This window comes from Arachis stenosperma, chromosome 2 (assembly GCF_014773155.1).
Source record: "Arachis stenosperma cultivar V10309 chromosome 2, arast.V10309.gnm1.PFL2, whole genome shotgun sequence".
NCBI lineage: Eukaryota > Viridiplantae > Streptophyta > Magnoliopsida > Fabales > Fabaceae > Arachis > Arachis stenosperma.
Window position 1 is genome coordinate 53,347,024 of NC_080378.1, and position 8,533 is coordinate 53,355,556.

Below are 8,533 nucleotides of genomic sequence, written 5' to 3' on the forward strand. Positions count from 1 at the left end.
GATCAGTATTAATCAGATGAGCGGGGCTTTTAACTTTTTGCCTCCGAACAGTTTTGGCATCTCACTCTATCCTTTGAAATCCAGAATGGTTGGCTTCTTTAGGAACTTAGAATCCAGATAGTGTTAATGATTCTCTTAGTAAAGTATGATGATTCTTGAACATAGCTATTTACTGAGTCTTGGCTGTGGCCCAAAGCACTCTGTCTTCCAGTATTACCACCGGATACATACATGCCACAGACACATAATTGGGTGAACCTTTTCAGATTGTGACTCAGCTTTGCTAAAGTCCCCAATTAGAGGTGTCCAGGGTTCTTAAGCACACTCTTATTGCCTTGGATCACAACTCTTATTCCTTTCTCTTTTTTTTTCGTTTTTTTTTTCGGTTTTTTTTTTGAAATGCTTTTTCTTGCTTCAAGAATCATTTTATTGATTTTTCAGATCCTCAGTAACATGTCTCCTTTTTCATCATTCTTTCAAGAGCCAACATTCATGAACCACAAATTCAAAAGACATATGCACTGTTTAAGCATACATTCAGAGAACAAAAATATTGCCACTACATCAAAATAATTAAACTATTATAAAATTCAAAATTCATGCAATTCTTTCTTTTATCAATTAGGCACGTTTTTATTGAAGAAAGGTGATGGATTCATAGGACATTCATAACTTTAAGGCATAGACACTAAGACACTAATGATCATAAGACACAAACATGGATAAACATAAGCATTAAAATTCGAAAAACAGAAGAACAATAACAAGAAAATCAAAGAACGGGTCCACCTTAGTGATGGCGGCTCTTTCTTGCTCTTGAAGATCCTATGGAGTGCTTGAGCTCCTCAATGTCTCTTCCTTGTCTTTGTTGCTCCTCCCTCATGATTCTTTGATCTTCTCTAATTTCATGAAGGATGATGGAGTGTTCTTGATGCTCCACCCTCAGTTGTCCCATGTTGGAACTTAGTTCTCCTAGGGAGGTGTTTAGTTGCTCCCAATAGTTTTGTGGAGGAAAATTCATCCCTTGAGGAATCTCAGGGATCTCATGATGAGTGAGATCTCTTGTGTACTCCATCCTTTTCTTGGTGATGGGCTTGTCCTCATCAATGGGAATGCCTCCCTCTATGTCAACTCCAACTGAATAACAGAGGTGACAAATGAGATGAGGAAAGGCTAACCTTGCCAAGGTGGAGGTCTTGTCCGCCACCTTATAGAGTTCTTGGGCTATAACCTCATGAACCTCTATTTCTTCTCCAATCATGATACTATGGATCATGATGGCCCGGTCTATGGTAACTTCGGACCGGTTGCTAGTGGGGATGATTGAGCGTTGTATGAACTCTAACCATCCTCTAGCCACGGGCTTGAGGTCATGCCTTCTCAATTGGACCGGCTTTCCTCTTGAATCTTGCTTCCATTGTGCGCCCTCTTCACATATGACTGTGAGGACTTGGTCCAACCTTTGATCAAAGTTGACCCTTCTAGTGTAAGGATGCTCATCTCCTTGCATCATAGGCAAGTTGAACGCCACCCTCACACTCTCCGGACTAAAATCCAAGTATTTCCCCCGAACCATAGTGAGATAATTCTTTGGATTCGGGTTCACACTTTGGTCATGGTTCTTTGTGATCCATGCATTGGCATAGAACTCTTGAACCATCAAGATTCCGACTTGTTGAATGGGGTTGGTAAGAACTTCCCAACCTCTTCTTCGGATCTCATGGCGGATCTCCGGATATTCACCCTTTTTGAGTGAAAAGGGGACCTCGGAGATCACCTTCTTCAAGGCCACAACTTCATAGAAGTGGTCTTGATGCACCCTTGAGAGGAATCTATCCATCTCCCATGACTCGGAGGTGGAAGCTTTTGCCTTCCCTTTCCTCTTTTTAGAGGTTTCTCCGGCCTTGGATGCCATAAATGGTTATGGAAAAACAAAAAGCAACGCTTTTACCACACCAAACTTAAAATGTTTGCTCGTCCTCGAGCAAAAGAAGAAAGAAGAGAGTAGAAGAAGAAGAAATGAGGAAGAGGGAGATGGTGGTGTATTCGGCCAAGAAGGGGGAAGAAAGGGTGTTTAGGTTGTGTGAAAATGAAGAGTTGAAGAAGGGTATTTATAGGAGAGAGGGGGGTAAAGGTTCGGCCATTATGGGTGGGTTTGGGAGGGAAAGTGGTTTGAATTTGAAGGGTGAGGTTGGTGGGGTTTTATGAAGGATGGATGTGAGTGGTGAAGAGAAAGATGGGATTTGATAGGTGAGGGGTTTTTGGGGAAGAGGTGTTGAGGTGATTGGTGAATGGGGGAAGAAGAGAGAGAGTGATGGTAGGGTCCTGTGGGGTCCACAGATCCTGTAGTGTCAAGGAAAAGTCATCCCTGCACCAAATGTTGCTCAAAATCACGTTTTGAGCCATTTCTGGCGTTAAACGCCGGGCTGGTGCCCATTCCTGGCGTTTAACGCCAGGTTCTTGCCCTTTACTGGCGTTTAACGCCAGTCTGGTGCCCCTTTCTGGCGTTAAACGCCCAGAATGGTGCCAGACTGGGCGTTAAACGCCCAACAGCTAGCATTACTGGCGTTTGAACGCCAGTTTCTTCTCCTCCAGGGTGTGCTGTTTTTCTTCCTGTTTTTCATTCTGTTTTTGCTTTTTTCATTGTTTTTGTGACTTCTTATGATCATCAACCTACAAAAAAGATAAAATAACAAAAGAAAATAATTAATTATAAAACATTGGGTTGCCTCCCAACAAGCGCTTCTTTAATGTCATTAGCTTGACAGAGGACTCTCATGGAGCCTCAGAAGTACTCAGAACCGTGTTGGAACCTCCCAACACCAAACTTAGAGTTTGAATGTGGGGTTTCAACACCAAACTTAGAGTTTGGTTGTAGCCTCCCAACACCAAACTTAGAGTTTGACTGTGGGGGCTCTGTTTGGCTCTGTTTTGAGAGGAGCTCTTCATGCTTCCTCTCCATGATGACAGAGGGATATCCTTGGGCCTTAAACACCAAGGATTTTTCATTCACTTGAATGATTAACTCTCCTCTGTCAACATCAATCACAGCCTTTGCTGTGGCTAGGAAGGGTCTGCCAAGGATGATGGATTCATCCATGCACTTCCCAGTCTCTAGGACTATGAAATCAGTAGGAATGTACTGGTCTTCAACTTTAACCAGAACATCCTCTACAAGTCCATGGGCTTGTTTTCTTGAGTTGTCTGCCATCTCTAATGAGATTCTTGCAGCTTGCACCTCTAAGATCCCTAATTTCTCCATTACAGAGAGGGGCATGAGGTTCACACTTGACCCTAAGTCACACAAGGCCTTCTTGAAGGTCATGGTGCCTATGGTACAAGGTATAGAAAACTTCCCAGGATCCTGCCTCTTTTGAGGCAGTTTCTGCCTAGACAAGTCATCCAGTTCTTTGGTGAGCAAGGGAGGTTCATCCTCCCAAGTCTCATTTCCAAATAACTTGTCATTTAGTTTCATGATTGCTCCAAGGTATTTAGCAACTTGCTCTTCAGTGACATACTCATCCTCTTCAGAGGAAGAATACTCATCAGAGCTCATGAATGGCAGAAGTAAGTCCAATGGAATCTCTATGGTCTCATTTTGAGCCTCAGATTCCCATTGTTCCTCATTGAGGAACTCAGAGGAGAGTGGTGCACGCCCACTGGGGTCTTTCTCAGTGGCGTCTTCTTCCTCTCTTTCCTCTCCATATTCGGCCATGTTGATGGCCTTGCACTCTCCTTTTGGATTTTCTTCTGTATTACTTGGGAGAGTACTAGGAGGGAGTTCAGTAACTTTCTTGCTCAGCTGACCCACTTGTCCTTCCAAATTTCTGATGGAGGACCTTGTTTCATTCATGAAACTTTGAGTGGTCTTTATTAGATCAGAGACCATTGTTGCTAAGTCAGAAGTATTCTGCTTAGAACTCTCTGTCTGTTGCTGAGAAGATGATGGAAAAGGCTTGCCATTGCTAAACCTGTTTCTTCCACCATTATTGTTATTGAAACCTTGTTGAGGTCTCTCTTGATTCTTCCATGAGAGATTTGGGTGATTTCTCCATGAAGAATTGTAGGTATTTCCATAGGGTTCTCCTAGGTAATTCACCTCTTCCATGGAAGGGTTCTCAGGATCATAAGCTTCTTCCTCAGATGAAGCATCCTTAGTACTGTTTGGTGCATTTTGCATTCCAGACAGACTTTGAGAAATCAAATTGACTTGTTGAGTCAATATCTTATTCTGAGCCAATATGGCATTCAGAGTGTCAATCTCAAGAACTCCTCTCTTCTGACTAGTCCCAGTGTTCACAGGATTCCTTTCAGAAGTGTACATGAATTGGTTATTTGCAACCATTTCAATCAATTCTTGAGCTTCTGCAGGCGTCTTCTTCAGATGAAGAGATCCTCCAGCAGAGCTATCCAAGGACATCTTAGATAGTTCAGAGAGACCATCATAGAAAATACCTATGATGCTCCATTCAGAAAGCATGTCTGAAGGACATCTTCTGATTAATTGTTTGTATCTTTCCCAAGCTTCATAGAGGGATTCTCCATCCTTCTGTCTGAAGGTTTGGACTTCCACTCTAAGCTTACTCCATCTTTGTGGTGGAAAGAACTTTGCCAAGAAGGCATTGACTAGCTTTTCCCAAGAGTCCAGGCTTTCTTTAGGTTGAGAATCCAACCATATTCTAGCTCTGTCTCTTACAGCAAAAGGGAATAGCATCAGTCTATAGACCTCAGGGTTAACCCCATTAGTCTTGACTGTGTCACAGATTTGCAAGAATTCAGCTAAAAACTGATGAGGATCTTCCATTGGAAGTCCATGGAACTTGCAATTCTGTTGCATTAGAGAAACTAATTGAGGCTTAAGCTCAAAGTTGTTTGCTCCAATGGCAGGGATAGAGATGCTTCTCCCATAGAAGTCGGGAGTAGGTGCAGTAAAGTCACCCAGCACCTTCCTTGCATTGTTGGCATTGTTGTTGTTTTCGGCTGCCATGGGTTCTTCTTCTTTGAGGAATTCGGTCAGGTCCTCTAAAGAGAGTTGTGCTTTGGCTTCTCTTAGCTTTCTCTTCAAGGTCCTTTCGGGTTCAGGATCAGCTTCAACAAGAATGCCTTTGTCTCTGCTCCTGCTCATATGAAAGAGAAGAGAAAAAGGAAATGTGGAATCCTCTATGTCACAGTATAGAGATTCCTTGAAATGTCAGAGGAAAAGAGAAATAGAAAGAAGAAGGGGAAGAAGAATTCGAACTTTAATTAGATAAGGTTCGAATTGTGCATTTAGAAGGAGTGGTACTCCATAAATAGAAGGATGTGAGAAGGAGGGAAGAGGATTTTCGAAAATTCAATTAAAAGATTTTGAAAACATTTTGAAAATTTGATTGATAATTTTCGAAAATTGAAAGTGGAAGAGAAATCAAGTGATTTTTGAAAAAGATTTTGAAATTAGAAACTAAAAAGATTTGATTGAAAACTAATTTGAAAAAGATATGATAAAAAAAAAATATGATTGAAAGGTTATTGTCTTAAAAAGATGTGATTGAGAAGATATGATTTGAAAACCATTTTAAAAGATATGTTTTGAAAATTATTTTAAAAGATTTGATTTGGAAAATTAGTGACTTGCCTAACAAGAAAAGATATGATTCAAACATAAAACCTTCCTTAACAGAAAAGGCAAAAAATGTTCAATCAAATCATTAATTGTTAGTGAGTATCTTTGAAAGGAAAGAAATTAATTTTGAAAACATTTGAGTGAAAAGATTTGATTTGAAAAAGATTTGGTTTTGAAAAACTTGAAAAAAATTGATTTGAAAACAAAATCTTCCCCCTAGCACCATCCTGGCGTTAAACGCCCAGAATGGTATACATTCTGGCGTTTAACGCCCAAAATGCTACCTCTTTGGGCGTTAAACGCCCAACCAGGTGCCCTGGCTGGCGTTTAAACGCCAGTCTGCCTTCTTCACTGGGCATTTTTGAATGCTCAGCTTTTTCTGTATAATTCCTCTGCAGTGTGTTCTGAATCTTCAATCCCTTGTATCATTGACTTGAAAAGACACAAATTAAAAATATTTTTGGATTTTTAATAATTAAAACGCAACAAGAATCAAATAACAATGCATGCAAGACACCAAACTTAGCAGTTTGTATACTACTGACACTAATGAACTGAAAATGCATATGAGACACACAAAATACTCAAGTCAATAGAATTCAAAGATCAGAGCAAGTGAATCATCAAGAACTTCTTGAAGATCACTAAGACATATGAATGCATGCAGTTGACACCAAACTTAGGATGAGACACTAGACTCAAACAAGAAATATTTTTGAATTTTATGATTTTTTTAATTTTTTAAATTTTTTTTTTGTTTTTCGAAAATTAAGTGGAAAAAGAAGGTATCAAAATTCTTAATGAGAATTCCAGGAATCAGTGCAATGCTAGTCTAAGACTCCGGTCCAGGAATTAGACATGGCTTCACAGCCAGCCAAGCTTCCAAAGAAAGCTTCGGTCCAAAACACTAGACATGACCAAAGGTCAGCCAAGCCTTAGCAAATCACTGCTCCAAAAGCAAGATTGATACGAAATCAACAAGCTCTTGTGGTGATAAGTTGAAACCTCGGTCCAATCAGATTAGACATGGCTTCTCAGCCAGCCAGATTTCAACAAATCATCATGAAATTCTAGAATTCATCTTCAAGAATTTCGAAAAAAAATACCTAATCTAAGCAACAAGATGAACCGTCAGTTGTCCAGCCTGAACAATCCCGGGCAATAACACCAAAAATTTGATGTTGTTGCCGGATCTTGGCACTGATGTTACCAAAGGCTTGCTCAAAACTAGAACAATCCCCGGCAACGGCGCCAAAAACTTGGTGCGCGAAATTGTGAACTATACTTTTTCACAACTCTCATAATCCCTGGTAATGGCTCCAAAAACTTGGTGCGCTCAATACCATGGCATTACACAACTTCGCACAACTAACCAGCAAGTGCACTGGGTCGTCCAAGTAATAAACCTTACGTGAGTAAGGGTCGATCCCACGGAGATTGTTAGTATTGAAGCAAGCTATGGTCATCTTGTAAATCTTAGTCAGGCAAACTCAGATATATATGGTGATGAACGAAAATAACATAAAAGATAAAGATAGTGATACTTATGTAATTCATTGGTAGGAACTTCAGATAAGCGCATGAAGATGCCTTCCCTTCCGTCTCTCTGCTTTCCTACTGTCTTCATCCAACCCTTCTTACTCCTTTCCATGGCAAGCTCGTGTAGGGTCTCACTGTTGTCAGCAGCTACCTCCCATCCTCGCAGTGAAAGCTAATGCACACACTCTGTCACAGTGCTGCCAATCACCGGTGTGGTTCCCTCCCCTACTGGAATAGAATAACTCTTTTGCGTCTGTCACTAACGCCCAGTAGGTTACAGGTTTGAAGCACGTCACAGTCATTCAATCATTGAATCCTACTCAGAATACCACAGACAAGGTTAGACCTTCCGGATTCTCTTGAATGCTGCCATCAGTTCTTGCCTATACCACGAAGACTCTGATCTCACGGAATGGTTGGCTCGTTTGTCAGGCGAGCACTCGGTTGTCAGGCGATCAACCATGCATCGTGCAATCAGGAATCCAAGAGATATTCACCAAGCCTCAAATGCTTGTAGAACAAGAGTGGTTGTCAGTCACTTTGTTCATGAGTGAGAATGGTGATGGGCGTCAATCATCACCTTCATCATGTTGAAGAACAAGTGATATCTTGGATAAAGAACAAGCGGAATTTGAATGGAAGAACAATAGTAATTGCATTAATACTCGAGGTACAGCAGAGCTCCACACCTTAATCTATGGTGTGTAGAAACTCCACCGTTGAAAATACATAAGCATAAGGTCTAGGCATGGCCGAATGGCCAGCCTCCCAATGATCTAAGAACTAAAATGTCCAAAGATGATCTAGAGATCTAAAAGTGATCAAAAGATTTAAAAGTGATCAAAAGATTTCTATACAATAGTAAAAGGTCCTACTTATAAGAAACTAGTAGCCTAGGGTGTACAGAAATGAGTAAATGACATAAAAATCCTCTTCCGGGCCCACTTGGTGTGTGCTTGGGCTGAGCAATGAAGCAATTTCGTGTAGAGACTCTTCTTGGAGTTAAACGCCAGCTTTGGTGCCAGTTTGGGCGTTTAACTCCCATTTGGGTGCCAGTTCCAGCGTTTAACGCTGGGATTCCTTGAGGTGACTTTGAACGCCGGTTTGGGCCATCAAATCTTGGGCAAAGTATGGACTATTATATATTGCTGGAAAGCCCAGGATGTCTACTTTCCAACGCCGTTGAGAGCGCGCCAATTGGGCTTCTGTAGCTCCAGAAAATCCGCTTCGAATGCAGGGAGGTCAGAATCCAACAGCATCTGCAGTCCTTTTTGGTCTCAGGATCAGATTTTTGCTCAGGTCCCTCAATTTCAGCCAGAAAATACCTGAAATCACAGAAAAACACACAAACTCATAGTAAAGTCCAGAAAAGTGAATTTTAATTAAAAACTA

General features: G+C 41.1%; 1 non-coding gene across 1 annotated transcript; it reads left to right on the forward strand.

Moving 5' to 3' along the window:
* The first annotated feature begins 4,474 nt into the window (after nucleotides 1–4,474).
* On the forward strand, nucleotides 4,475–4,582 carry LOC130964278 (small nucleolar RNA R71). The gene has a single exon (XR_009080379.1). It is a non-coding gene; the product is annotated as a small nucleolar RNA R71 (small nucleolar RNA).
* The last annotated feature ends 3,951 nt before the right edge of the window (nucleotides 4,583–8,533 follow it).